We start from the raw sequence: 15978 nt of genomic DNA, 5'->3' as shown, positions 1-15978 counted from the left end.
ATTTACCCTCCAAAATAATAAAAAGGTCAAGGCACCAATTTATTTGGCAAATAATCACAAAGGATAAAAATAAGCATGAATTGAATCAATTGAATCATGTCAAAACCCACATTTAAGAAGTCAAAAGAAGAAGGGACTTAATTGCAAAAACGAACAAAGTTTTGGGGTCAAAATTAAAGAAAAATAAAGTTCAGGGACTTAATTACAATTAATTTAAGGACCGAATTGAAAGAAGTTGAGAATGTCCAGGGCCACAATACATCTAAGGAGAAATTCAGGGGCTGATTTGCAAATTTGCTTTCTGGTTTCTTAGTGGATCAAGCCACTGGGCTATTGCCTTTATTTGTTTGGGCCAAAGTTTCCCAGCCCAATGGAAATTCAAAGCAAGAAGGGAATGGACCATTTTATTTGTTCGTTTGGGCCAACCCTTCCTAGCCCAACCAAAAAACCCAAGCAAAAACAGATGGGCTAGCTTAACTATTTTGGCCCAAAATTAGCCAACCACACAGATGGGTCATGACCCTATGGCCCAAACCAAAAAATTCAAATAAACAAACTAAAACTCATCAGCCAAAAACCCACCAAGCAAACCTTTAGCCCAATAGGATAACAAATCCACTAAAACAAATTAAGGTTTAATTATACCCGCAACCACAGAAATAATAAGTTTAGAAATGCACCTAAAATATCAAGAGGAGATGAGCATCCAATAGGGATGTGAATCGTTCAATTACAAATGTTTCTGGGCCGTAATGCAATTGGACAAAAGTTGGGGCTAAAATAAAAAAATTCAGAAAGTATCATGCATCCTGCTCGAAGTTCTCTTGCAATTTTTTCATTTCTTTCTTCGGTAACTCACCCCAGGAACCACACGAAACAGATGCGGAGCAAACAAAACTTTTTAACAAACTCAAACCCCCTTTGATCAATGCAACCCAGTCATTCATATTAAGCCGTTGCAGATTAAAAGAATATCAGTGGCCATTTAGCCTTCCTTCGCAGAATAAAAACATCAAAGCAAAAACGCAAGTTAATCATCACTCAAGCAGAATTTTAGCTGGGCATTTCATCAAACATCTAATGGGCATTAAGCATATCATCGATTCTTAGCTCAATTGGGGTGATAATCAACCCCAAAATTGTCAGCAACCCAAGGAAATTTAGTCCGGACAGTATACAAGCTCACGTGTTCAGAAGTTTAGGCAAATTAACAGGGGATTCGCACCAAAATAACACCATGGCAAACTCATTTCAGAAGTTTGAGAGAAACTGAAATTTGAAGAAAATAACTTACAGGGCTATAAATTCTGAAGTCGAATTGAATCTGGGGGGGTGGCGCTGACGGTAGACGGCTCTGTGGAGATGGCAGTAGAAGCCCCTGCTGCTTTGATGGCTACGGTGGCAGCAACGGCAGTGGGAGTTGAAAGGCGGCAGCAGAGGTGGAGAGTAGCATACAGCAACAACGACGAGTGCGGCCTGGAGGTGGCTTGGGCAAGCGGTTGGCTGCTTGTTGGTCGCGCTGGAGAAGAAAGGTGGCGCACGAGGTGGAGGTGCCGTGGCGGAGCTCGGATTGCGGCGGACCTCCTGGTCTTTGTTTCCTCACTTTGCGTTTAGTTCCTTTGCCTCTGCCCGAAATTCCTCCTCCAAATTCCAGATTTCGGCTGCCAGTTTCTTTTTTTTTTAGTTCCGTTTCTTGCTCTTCCTAAATTCCTCTCAGCTATCTTCTCCGTTTTCTGTTCCCTTTACTCTCCGCAGCCCCCTTCTCTGTTCTTTAGCCTTTCCTTAGCCGAATCCTCCCCTGTTTTCTTTCTTTTGCTTTGTTTTTCTTTCAGCCTTTTTCCTTTTGCTAGCAGCCCCTTCTCTGTTTTTTCATTTTTTGCCGTTCATCCTCTGTTTTTAGCCCGAAGCCTTTGCCTAAAAATCCTAACTTCATTCTCTTCTCTTTTCCCTTTTCTGCGTTTTTCTCTCCACCCAGATTCAGCCGCCCCTTTGTTTTCCTCTCAAGGCCGAAGCCCCCTGCTTAGCTCTCCAGATTTTTCATCGTCCCCTGCCCTCTTCTCTGTTTTTCTGGTTTTTTCTTCCCTTAGCTCCGCCCAAAACCTTCCCCTGTTTTTCCTTTTCATTCCCTCGCTTGCCCCCCAGCCGAGAGCTTCCTTCGATTTTTTTTAGCCTTTCGTACCTTTTCTCCTCTCTTAGACCTCCAGGTGTCTCAAACACCTACCCCTCCCTAAACACTTGTCCTACCATTCCTTAACCACTTGTCTAATGCTTATTTGCACACTTGTTCAACATGCAATTGACACACTTGTTTAATATGCTAATTTTCTAAAATTACCTTGCAAAATGCCTTAGCAAGAAAAAATCAAATTTAAAAAAATAAAATGGATCTTTATTCAGGATTTTTCCTAAAATTTAGCGTAAAATTGCTTTTAAAAAGAAAATGATGAATTTTAATGTATTAAAATAAGAATAAACATCAATTACTATTTGCAACCTCAAATCAATTAAAAATAATAAATATGAAACAAGAATAAATAAATAATGATAAAAACTAAAATTGAATCAAAGAGAGTCAGAAATTGAATAAAGCTAAATACAGTTAAGATTGAATTGATGAAATTTTTGGTGTCTACAGCGTATATTTGTATATTATAATTTTTCTATTTTTTCAAGTCTCATTGTTGCATATTTGTGATCTTTTCAAAGAATCACTTTTGGGCGTCGCAATTAATGCGATTTGCACCAACTAAAATTTGAAGAGACATATTGGCCTTTCCATTAGCCATTAGGTCTAGGTTTGCATTCATATAGTAACATTCAAATGTGATAAGTTTTTAGGTTAAACTAAGAAAATTTTCCGACTAAATCACGCAACTAGCTTTGGAAAATGCCGAAGTGGAGCACTAATCCCAAAAGAAAGGCAACCGCCGAGGCCAGAGGGATACTCAAGAGAGCGGAGCTGTAAACTCGATGGTACTCCCAGTGTTATATCTCTTCTTCTATGCCTTCCTTGTGTTAATTACTATACTGCGTCTTTTTTAAGTCTTGATCTTCAAATTACTTTTGCTGGTGTATAAACTCAACAACGAATGATACAGGATGCACTTGTCTTGCGTATTACCTTGGCTTAAGATCAATTCATTTGTTAAAGCTATGGAAACTTTCAATGTCTACTGATATTTTATAAAGATATCCAACTTTTTTTATTGACTAAGAGTACGGGAGAACGGAAAAGCAGGAGGAATTATTGGTCAAAATGAAACTATTGGTCTAATAGAAGGGAAAAAAAAACCTTAAACTGTGGGAGTATGAGCTAATCCAGACACAAACATGTTAATTAACCTCTCAACAGCTCAAAAGTTAGGGTGGCTGCATTAACTTTCTGTCAACTTTCCACCTGACATAGTGCGGGCTTTGAATCGATTGCAGTCTATGATTGTCACAAAATGAACACCTTTTTGTCCACTTGAATTCTTGGGAATTGAAGCTCTCCAACTATATGCTTCCTAATTATTGAGTTTGTAGCTGGACTCACTGCTTCTATTTTGTACTCAGTTTCCATGTCTAAAGCTTTTATTTGATTTGCATTAACATCAATCTACATGGCACATATCAACAACTCATATTTTATTGTCTTCTAATTATTTAAAATCCTTGAATTAAGTAAAACCCAAATTTGTTCCTTTATTTTGGGGATAATTTCAGATACCTCCCTCAAGGTTTTTGACAATTACACTTAAATATCCTCTAAAATTAAAAATTACACTTACCTCCCTCGTAATGGATATGACAACATATTAGCACCAAAAGCCTCCTAATGACCAACTTGCTCTCAAAATGTTGCAGCTAATATTATTGCAAAAATGTGAGAAAAAATTGCCTACAACAATAATATTTTTTATTTGCTTCTTGGCGCAAGCATCTGCAAAAGCAAAATTGATTTTGATATTTCTCAACTGTTATCTTGAGAAGCAAAATTGATTTTATTATTCCTCAATTTTCCATAAAGAGGAATAATGCTAAGAGTTTGAAATAGGATGCATTTTTTACACTTTATTAGGTAATATGATGCCAAGATAGAGCCGTTGCAACCTATCCACTTCTTCTTGCTTCTAACGGTCAAAAGTGCAGAATTGTATATGCACTCTTTGTTGTATTGAGAGGATCCTTACTACTTTCACATCTTTTTTCTCTTTTTTAATTAATTTTTATAAACAAAGTGGCAAATGTTTCGTTCAGAATATAAAGAGGGTAAAGTTGGCAAAAATTCTTGTGTATGTACCTTTTCCCACTTTTTTGACTTTCCTTTAAAGGCAAAGGCTACAATATTTATTAAATGTGTCCATTAAAAGGAGATGAGTGTAATTTTAATTTTAGAGGGGATTTAAGTGCAACTGTCTGAAACATCGAGGGAGATATACGAAATTATCCCTTTATTTTGCTAGCAAACACTAAATAAGAAAATTTGCAATTTGATAAATCAATGAACAATTTTATAAACATATGATAAACAGTAATTTAATTTCAATTGATTTTTTACGTATTATGATGCAACTATTCATTCTCAAACGCAATAGTTTTTATTTTTATCACCTTTTCTCAATTGTTTTAGAAAATGAGAAAAAAATAGAAACAAACAAGCAATCATAATGTTTTTATGAAAAATAAAATAATAAAAAAGAAGACAAGAGCTCACATTTAAGACTTTTTTTTGTTTTGGTTTAAGAATTGTACATAAGCTAGCTGCTAGCCTCTGACAAGATGGAGTTTTCGTTTTGAAGTGCACTACAGACGCCCAGTCTAGGTATTCGACCTCTAGTAGTGACGGAGTCAAAACTTTTTTTCTAGGATGCCAAAATTTTTTCTAATAAAATTATCTTAATATGTTATGTTCAAAATAGTTTTCATCTATTTAAATATATGACATCTAAAAAACATCAAATATTAACATTAATTATAAAGATATGTTTATTTTATAAATATATAGCATAGTCATGATAAAAATTAAGAGAATAAATAACCTTTGAATAAATATTTTATAACATCATAAACCATCCAAGTTGCACATTATGAGAAGATATTCCAATATGTCACCTATTCAATATATATATATATATATATATATATATAACTATGTAGTATAAAAATAACTATTTTCAATTAAAAAAAATTAAAGTTATGTTAACATACCTTGAAATTTCAACCTCTTTTCTTAAAAGTAAAATGAGTTTTACGTTCTTTCATAGAATTAAATTCATTTATAATTAAATCATTGTTAAATTTTTCAGCAATTTCCTTTTCTATGTATACAGTTAGGCAATCATTTAAGCAAATATCTTTGAGCTTATTTCGGAGCTTTGTCTTGATTATCTTCATAATTAGAAATGTTCGTTCTTTAGTTGCAGTTGATACATGAAGAGAAGTGAGAACCACTCTAATCAATTGAACTAAGTTGTATATTTGTATATGGGCCAATAAAGTAATTATTTTAATTTTAACCCGTTGATAATTACGTATTAGGTCTTTTTACTATAATATATTAAATTGGGCTAATTTACTATGGATCATCAAATTATATGTTTAGGTTTTTGAAATTTCATAATATAAATTAACAATGCAAAAAATTAAGGAAAGCCAACTTTGTTTTACATATATATTTGTATACTATAAATTAAAATTTTCAAAATTTAGGGGCATGGCCCCTTCAGCCCTCTTGGCTCCATGATTGACCTGTAGAGTTACTTTATAACTCCCACCCTACGTACCCGACGTCTACACGGACTCTATAACTCTTTTTGCCATCACACTACAAGAAATTTGGCCTTTTGTGACAATAAAAAGTCGTCATTATATGCGTATAGTGATGACTTTTCCCATTGTCACATGGTTGTCACTAATTCTATGTCACAAATGGGTATGTGTGACAACCTCTTCAAAGTCATCACTAAATATTGTTATTTAATGACGAAGACTAAGTCTTCACTAACGGTTAGTTTTCTGTGATGACTTTTGTTGTCACTGTTTCACAAATTTTTTTGTCATAAAAAGTAGCAAAAGTCGTCACAAATTTGAACGAACACAGTGCCGACTTGAACTTGTCACTTTCATTCCTAGTATTCAATGACAAGAATAGTCGTCACTTAGTGAACTTACAACTTTGTCTAGAAGAGTTGCAATTGTTCATTACAAATATAACATTGTCACGGCTCTCGTTCTTACAATTATAGCAAAAAAATTAAATTTGGCTAAGAGTGACATCTTTTGGGAAGGTTGTCACTGAATTTTGTCTTAAGGAGTTGAAATTGGCCAATACAAATATAGTATTGCCATGGCATTTTCAACAAATATAACAGAACATTCAATTTGACAAAAGGCAAAATCAACGTAGAATATATGCCGCAAAGTCATATATTTGGCCATAACACATCTATAAATTAATCAAAACAAAAGTGAACCGTAAATGTTGGGAATATAGTAATCCCACATAATCAGCATAAGTAATAATGGCCAATACATATCCTTCCCAAAAGATAGAGTACTAGATTTCTAAACTAAAGTATAGACTACGGAACCAGGTCAGATTTCAATCATCTCTAGCAGCATATGCATCAGCCTTCTCACGATCAAAATATTAAGCTAAACTGCATTGAAAATAAATTTTTCTTTAGAGTTTCAACATATCCAACAATTGTGAACTAATAAGTACAAAAATCAGTCAAAAAGAGAGTTTCAGCCAAAATAAAAGAAAAGAATCTATCTCCTCACCTTTTTTGAAGTCTATCATTTACGCAAGTCTTTCATTTGGGCTATCAACTCCTCGTACAGCCCCCTAGTTTCAAGTTGCTGATCTTGCAAGCTCTTGTACTCAGAACCTCTAATTGTAAAATCTAATGATTTTGGTACGCAGTTTTATTAATCTCGGTTCACCATCCAGTACATTTTGAAGGCTGGCATTTTAGTCATAAACAGGACAAATAGTGATGCAAGTCACAAGTTCATAGGTGTACTAATATTTTAACTAGAGTTGTAACATCTTAGGATGACTACAAAGCTAAACACCCATCTTAATCCTGTGGCTAGAAACAAAGCACTCCAATATCTTGGTCAAATTGTTTATATGAAACCAAATTTACTAGAATTTTGTCCAGACACCTCTTTCATTGTTGATCTGGAATTGACTCAAATTGGGAGCTAACTGGCATCAAAAACTCCTCCACTCGGCAACAATAATTGCAATGCTAGTCAGGCAAAGAACAAAGATGACGATCATTATTATTTAAAAATATTGAAGACCAGCTTTTGTAATTTAGCATTCATTAAGCACTAATGTTGTTTCTAGCTTGCTCCAAATTATCCAAGAGATGGGAAAAAGAATGACATATACATGATCATCTGAAGGTCCTAAAATATAGTTAAATGATGCCAAATACTGATATATCTCTGCAAAATATAACTCTAAGCTGTTGATGGCATAATCAGAGAACACTAGACAAGGAACTGTTTTGTTTTTAACTCTTTTGTTTTGAATTAATTAGCAGAGGATAGAAAACCAGACAAGGACATCTATTATTTACTCTATTATTATGTAACTAGTCAATGCCATCTCTATTGATGATATTTAGCAATCTATCAAACTTAGAGTCATTTAATTTTCCCAAGATACAAAGAATGCTCGAGATCTTAAATACCTGATTTTTGCAGGGCTTGTAGCCGCAATTGAAGTCGTTTCACTTGCCCATATGGTATCTCATTCAAATCAATCCTATTTGGACGCGAGAATTCAGGTGCTGAGGTTGAATGCACATTGGCTATTTCCATTGCTAGCATAGCTTCTTGGGGAAATAATATTTGTGCAAATGCCACTGCCAGAAGCCAAAAACTTTAGGACATATTGAAGTTCTAGGAATTACATTCAATGATGCAGGAAAGGATGATTAAAACAGTAAAAGAAACTTTGGCAACTGCAGTAGGGAAGATGGGACTAACTTACAACACCTGGAACCCTTGTCAAATGACACATCACCATGTGAAGAAATATAGCAAACTAGATGCCAAGTAGGGGAGCTTGTCACTCAAAAACCACTCCACCACAACTAAAGGACTACCAGAGGATTCTTCAGTTGAATGAGAAGTGAACTTTCTGAGCTTGTCAAGATTAAATTCTTTCAATTGGTATAATAGCTAAATTCATCAGACCTTTTCACTGGCTGATAACCAGAAATAAAATTGTTTCAGCCTTCTATTAAGGACAGAGAAGTATTACTTGGTATTTCCAGAGGATACGTAAATCATTACACAGTTCTTGTTATGTTCTACTCCAAAACCATGTATTGTCTTTTTGTCTCTAAAAAATGGAAACTTTTTCCTTTCTCTAAAGATTATAAAGGAAGCACTTGTTTCCAGAAGAAATTAAGTTTCATCTCAGAATAAATTTGGTTGCTACTTTAATCACAAATATTCCAGCTTGATTCAATTTCAGGGCATTAGGCTTATAAAATTGGTACATGTCCAGGGAACAGCAAAGGTTTTACCAATCGTTGCCATCTAACGCAACAGTTTGGCTGAAAGTTTCTCATTAGATCATCATACATTGACTACCTGATTTTCAATTAAATAATGAAACTTGGGACTTTTGCTTGATCAATAAGTCAAGGCTCAATACTTTTCCTGATTATACTACATACATTTCATTTTTTTCAATCCTCTAGGCAAGTCAAGAAAGTAGAACCAACACAATGCCTGTATTATTTATTTATACCATTATGTGTCGCTCATAGTTACTGATGCAGGCTCAAAAACACATGTACAAAAAATTCAGATTGAAAAGTAAACCTTCAAAAGTTGATGCCACCAGAAATGGATGCAAATAATTATATTCAAGGAGCCTATTTTAAGAAGATGGTGTCCCACTGGGGTCAATAAGGCATGGATACAGTATTGAACTTTATAGATAGAAATATAACCTCTATTTTCAAGGATCAGCAGCTTCATAATCAAATCATCTGCCACCACCATTGATGACATACACAGAGTACCAGCTAGTGGATTTCTAAGCATTTCTTTTTCCAACACATCAATGCATAATCTGTCTTTATTTGGACAATCCATCTGGTGTAACTTTTTCTAATTCCAAATGTAAATAAGTGGTTCTCCACCACACTTTTTGTATGGTTGCAGAAGTTATTGCATTGTTTACAAGGGCAAGCTATTGTAAGATGTTTTGCCTTTCGAGAATATGTGAATTTTAAGAAAGCAGCCACCCCAAGTTTATAAGACTCGTCCTGTCTATTATCAAGTTTCATCCAATTTTTGTCCATTTCCTAGAGTTACAAATCGAGAACATAAGTCACGGAGGTAAAAACGGGCCTAATTGTCTTTTGAGTCCAGTGTAAAGCAGCTGCAACAAAGGCAATGAAAAAGCTGAGAACCATTTTTCAACTAAGGCTCCAATGAAAAAGCTGATTAGTGAAGAAATATATAGAAAATAGATACCCAAACATAATGCACCAAGTGTGGTAACCTGTTTAATAGGGGTAGATATGTACCATCAGAAACAAAATCAGTTGCACAAAAAATTGAGAAAAAGAATGAACTACATGCATAGTTTCTAAGCTTCAGGAGATAGCTAGTTATGTATAACTTAGTTGGTGGGAAATGATGGTTGATTCATGTTTAGAATTTTAGGGATCCAACAGAGCAAATGTCTAAAGACGAATCCATTGGAAGACAGGCACACTTGCAAGGTAGACATGGACATGATTTTCTTTCAGTTGCCTACGGATAAAACTGAACCCGAAACTGCAGACTGTAGAGCAGATGCATCTGACAATATTTGACATGAATCCACCAGAATTAGGCATTAGAAAGTAGAAACCATACTAGTATTGAAAGTAAAGGCACGAAGATTCTAGAAGTTCACAAAATTCATCTAAAGAGACAACAATGTAAATTCCGTCCTTGATGAAATAAAAGCCGCCATGCATCTATAGGCAATAGAATAAACTAAGGGTGACCCAGAATCAAGCATCTTCAACCCACGAAAACCTCCAGAATTTCCGAAGTTTCCTCCAGAATTTCTAAAATTTCCTCCAAAATTTCCTCCCTTCCAAGATTCAGCTCAACATTCAGCTCACAACCCTCCCTTGCAAGATTCAGCTCAACATGCAACTCACAACTCTCCCTTCCATTTCGTTTCACCCTCACAACTCAACATTCAGCTCACACGACCTACATTAGACAGAACTGTTCGAAAATAGATGGAAAATATTGAGATTTTTTACCTCAAATTTTGCCATGACAACCTTAGGTCTTCTTTTCCTTCTGATTCAGTCTTCAAACTCTGGCTTTTCCCCAAAATTCATGGTCAAATGCCGTGACAAACTAGGGATATTTGTTATCTCCTACTCTACTAAAGCTGCCCTATCAATTTGGGTAGCTCAATTTAGGGATGCAAATGGTGGCTCAACTTAGGGATATTTGCTACCTACTAAAGCTGCCCTATCAGTTTGGGTAGCTCAATTTAGTGATTATCTCAGTAATTTTGGCAAGATCCCAATGGAAAGAAGGAAAAGATGGTGTCTGAAGGCAAAGAAAGAGGGAAATGAGTTTTGTCTGAAATTTGGCTAAGTGTTGTTGAGTATTTTTCTTCCAAATCAACTTCAAACGACATCGTTTCTGCTTCTTTTAGAACCCCGCCTCTACTCCTTCAGTTTTCAGCTTCCCGCTTCCACTATTGCACACTAAAAAATAATGCCTTCTCTCTCTAAATTGTTGAACCTTTTTTATAGAAATAACGCCTTCTATCTCTTTTTCTTTTCCCAATCTTTGTGCAATTAACATTGTTTATTATTTTGAGCTTTTTTAGTTCACAAGTTGTATTAAAACTTTTGAATATAAAAATTTAGTATTTTTGAGGATTTTTTCTTTTTTTACTAACATAGGTTTTTTAGGTGTTATAACATATGCAACCAAACAAGTGAACAAACAAGAACACAAGCTTCAGGGGTGTTGCCCCCCGAGCCCCCCAGCCTGGACGCGTCGCCCCCTGGACCCCCAACTTGCTGACCGGGCAGCGAGACCCCCAAACAGCTCAGCGAAGGTTGAAAACTTGATTCAAGGCATCTCAACATTAGGATCTCTACCAAAAATAATGTTAAAAAACTAAAAGGCTTATTAAAAATATGTTTATGATTCAAAAAAAGATCTTTTAATGCAAATATTTTTGGTATCAATTTAATAATTTTATCAATTATGCACGAATTGTGGTCTGACAAGACCAAACAATCTGTTTAGTTGATCAAATAACCAAAATTGTTTACTACTACATGCATGAAACACTAAATCTATTTGATACAAGTACTGATTCATAAACCATAAACAATTTGATTATTGTAAATTGTAATACATAACAAACTCCAGTCATGCAATTGTCAAGATTTTTACTTAATTTCATATTAAATTTTATTATTCTCTACCATTATTTTCACACTATGTTAATCAGTAATTTCCCATATGTTGTCAAGAGAACTAAATAATGAATTCATGATATTTTTTAACTTTATAACAAGGTATTAGTTACGTTTGGAATAATTAAAAAATAGGTAAACATTGTTTTTTACAATACCTTCCTCATTTTGCTAATGATGAACACAACCTAAAGTGTAAAAGCATAGGGTGCCATAATAGAATTAATAAAACCTTTCTTTATCACATACGAGGCTAAATTGTAAAAGATAAGGTGTCAAGGAAGAGTTAATGAGATTAGTTTACCAAATACGGGGCTAAAATATAAAAGTTCAGCAAAATAACATAATTAATTAAATTTACTTACAGCATATGGGCCATATAGAAAAAATTTGGGTGGCATATGGGGCTAAAATGTAATAGTTAGGATGTCATATAGTAGAATTAATAAAATTTATTTACAACACATGGGCCATATTAAAAAATTAAGGTGGTATATGGGGCTAAAATGTAAAAGTTAGGGTGTCATAGTAGATTTAATAAAATTTATTTACAACACATGGGCCATATTAAAAAAAATAAGGTGGTATATGGGGTCAAAATGTAAAAGTTAGGGTGTCATAGTAGAATTAATAAAATTTATTTACAACATATGGGGCATATTGAAAATATTAGGGTGACATAGTAGAAATAGTGAAAGTGGGATGGGAATAAACGCTTTGGACAGTGACAACTAGTTGTTGTCACTAATTTAGAACTGGCAACCATATTGTGACAATATTTTAAGTTGTCACTGTAGGACCAACTTCAGTGACAACATGTTTTCCAGTCGTCACAATGGTGATTTCCCGCCACACTGGATGGTTGCGCGCCGTCCAAATTGTGATGACTTATTCCGTGTTATCACCGTTGACGGGTGAACCCACGATCAAGTATGACGACATTAAAAGTCGTCACTAAAGTTTTCAATTGTGACAACTTTCTCTATTGTCAAAGCGAATATTGTCATAAAAGGCCAAATTTCTTGTAGTGTCAGAACTTCACTTTCTTTCAAATACAATCATTTCAAAGCTGGCATCTCTTAAAGGCGAACTTCACTTCTACGAGCTCACGTTATGTGAATTCTTGAGAGTTGGTATTATCAAAATGCAAAGATCCTATAAAAGAAACTACTAGTAGTATGATTTTAAAATTCGTAACAAAGTTGGGAGGATAAAATTCCTCCATTTTGTAAATTTTGAAATGCTAAGATGGATCCGTTCTATTGTGCTAACGGAGATGTATTATACTAACGGAAGTGTAATTTTTGAGAGGATAAAATTCTTACCAATTATTGTTTTTAGGTGTGAAGAAAGGTTTTGCAACTTAGATGTCTTGCTCAACCTTTGAGTAAAGTCAATACTTCTTTTTGGTATGATTCTAAGCATTCTTTGGGTCCCTTGTACAAAAAATATAAATACCCCGTCTCTCTACTCGAAAGTTTGGGTCTAACTATAAAATCAAAAGTTATTGACTTTATCAGAGGTGATGATTGGGAAGTGACAACATGGGGGGAATTTACCCGCTTTGGTTAGTGACTTCAAAAAGTCTACCCCTTTATCTTTGCTATATAACTTATATCGACCAGATCAAATGGCAGGAAGAAATTGTTCTGTTCTGGTGTTAAGATAAGGTGGTTCAACCTGATATGGGGCAAAGCGCATATTCCCAAGTTTGCTTTTGTGCTTTGGTTGGCTATACTGGAAAGATTGATGGCAAAAAAGTGGTTCAACCTGGCATGGGGCAAAGCTCATATTCCCAAGTCTTCTTGTGTGCTTTGATTGCTTATACAGGAAAGATTGATGACAAAGGATAGGGTTTGTAGGTGGGGTGTCACTAATGAATCTATGGACAATTGTTTTTTAGTTGTTACTTTTTGCATTGTGCTTGGGATACAGTTCAAAGGATGTGTTTTTTTTTTTGTTTGTTTTTTTTGACAGAGGTACTTTATATTAGAGGTAGAATGAGTTGGAAAGGATGTTTTTACTTTATATAGAAGTGGAAGTAGCGTGAGTTGGCAACAGGAAGTGTTATGGTGGAGTAAGCATGCATGCTTTGATTCGTTTGTTGCTAAATTCAAGAGGTTGGTTTTAGCAACAGTTTGGAACAAGCATATTTTTTCAGCAATCCATAAACAGAAAATCCCATTTCTGATATTAAAAAAAAATTATCATAATTTATCAATGTGATCTACGTTATTGCACAGTATACGAATCCGTATGAAAAAAGAATCTTTACGGATCAACTACCGTGTTAACTTACTCACTATCATGAACTGAATATATCTTTTCAAAGCATACCAACTAATCTAATTGTGCATCAGATTTCAAATGCCTAAGTGCTTAATCCACTTCACTTCGCTATGGTTGATTGGTTACTTGAAAATTAGGCAGCAAGCGAGCAAAATTATCACCTTGAAAATATTAAGTAGATCATGCACAATATGAAGCATATGTAATGTGATGGTCTAAAATCAATCACTCATCACTAATAAGTATTAGATAAAAAAAAATGACTGACTTTAATACTCAGTGATGGATGATTAATATTTGCATTACATGATATTTCCACATGGTATACACATGGTGTAGTAAAGTCCATGCAAGCTTCATGTGTAAAGTCCGTACTAAAGAAGGACGTACGGAATCACTGTAGGCCACAAAACATGCCATCCTCATCAATCATTCTTTTCTTCTTCGATGCAACTTCTTGGGCATATATGCAAGCTTTAAAGGAAAAATTCAGCAAGAAACCTCAAAACTCAACGACAGCCCAGGTACAGTAAAGAAATAATACAGAAGTGATAAGTGAATATTTAACGTACATTTTGTATGAATTTGGCATTAATTTTTGGTATGTTCTGAGAAGATTAAGCCATATTTGAACTCTTTTGGTGATAATTGCTTAAATATTGATTAAGGTTTCAAAAAATTGATAAATGAGTGAATTAATGCGTTAATCTTGTGAATTTGTGAAGGTAATTGATGTATGAAATTCATGCACAAGTTCAAAGAAATGTAAGGGTCATCCAGAGGACAAAGTACACAAGAAATTAGGAGCAAAAATGTAGAAAAAAGAGAAGAAGTGAAAAACTGGAAATTGGTCAACACGGATCCGAGCTCGGATCCGTGTGCACAAGATGGATCCGAACCCTCGTCTGTACTTCTGGCGGAGAGCATCCGAGGTCAGGACGATCCGACCTCGGATCCATTACGAAATCCCTCGGATCCTGAAGATCCGAGCTCGGATCCATTTTCACTCCTCGGATCCGAGGCTCGGATCTGTCTCTCTCCTCAGCAAGTGCAACAGCCGTTTTTCTTTACCTTTTTCACAACTTTCCAGCTATTTTGAGGGACAGAAATCGGTGGCACATGCTTCTGCAACAAAAGAAAAGACCAAATGAGTATGGACAAAAGGAAATATCATATCTTTGACTTCTTTTTACAAAATCTGAGTGGAGGAAATTATGAAGTGAGAGGAATGGAATTTCTTCCACCTTTTATGCAGAAACACAGAGGAGAAGCAGAGGATGACCATACGTAGCTAGTTTTTCATTTTGTAACAAGTTTCTCTCTAGTTAGGAGTCTTGGAGAAGCATTTTGTCTTTGGAGTTTTTCACTTGTAATCAGATTGTGCAAGAGCATAGCAGGAATTAGAGAGCTTCACCTTCAGTTGGCTAAGCTTTCTTTCATCTTTCTTATACTTGTACTGTATGATGTTTTGCAGCAATAAACTTGTGATTCTGATTGTTGAATCATACATGAGTAGCTAACTTTCTTCATCTAGGGAGTAGATGAAACTTATGGCTAAATAGTATAAATTGAATGTGATTTACACTTGTTATATCTTGTATTAACTTGTCTACTTGTGTAGCTGTGATTACTTGCTATTGATTGATCACCAATAGTTTGGTTATAGTTGTTATTGTTCAATGAGAATTGGTAATAACAATGGAAACACATGAGTAGAGCTTGAGTTGTATGTTCATGAAAATAGAGATACACGTAGGTGGATTACTTAGCATTTCATGAAATAAAACAGAGTAGTAGTAGTATTTCACCATGAAAATAGGGAAATCTATATTGCTTTAGGCCATTTCATCATGAAAATGAGTCTTGGAAACTTTGGAAATGAATCTGTGGTTAAGCAAGAATAATAGCAAGAAGTAAATCCATTCATTTGTATTGTTTATGCCATAAGTGGAATCTACATCCCTAGAATCTTCCTTAAGTGAAATTTCTCTATTTGCATTCAGCATTTGTTAAACTAGATTTGTATATCAGATTTGTAGATTACAGCATTAGATTTTCTCTGCTCAAATTAATTGTTAGTCTAAATAATAGAGAAAATAAGGGCTTAGTAATTGTTTGAATTGCTCCTCGTGGGATCGACCCGATATACATCTTGTACTACAATTGCGACCTGTATACTTGCAGTCCAACGGGTGTAAAATCGGAATTAAACTTGCATTGATAC

At 34.8% G+C, this 15978-nt stretch overlaps 1 long non-coding RNA gene across 1 annotated transcript; it reads right to left on the bottom strand.

Annotated features, from left to right (window-relative positions):
* Positions 1-6450: 6450 nt before the first annotated feature.
* On the bottom strand, positions 6451-9090 carry LOC113733689 (uncharacterized). Its single transcript, XR_011842306.1, has 2 exons — positions 8964-9090; positions 6451-7862 (listed from the first exon to the last, which is right to left on the bottom strand). It is a non-coding gene; the product is annotated as an uncharacterized lncRNA (long non-coding RNA).
* Positions 9091-15978: the final 6888 nt, after the last annotated feature.

The sequence above is a fragment of the Coffea arabica genome, chromosome 3e (genome assembly GCF_036785885.1).
Source record: "Coffea arabica cultivar ET-39 chromosome 3e, Coffea Arabica ET-39 HiFi, whole genome shotgun sequence".
Lineage (NCBI taxonomy): Eukaryota > Viridiplantae > Streptophyta > Magnoliopsida > Gentianales > Rubiaceae > Coffea > Coffea arabica.
This window is presented reverse-complemented; position numbering and strand designations above follow the sequence as displayed.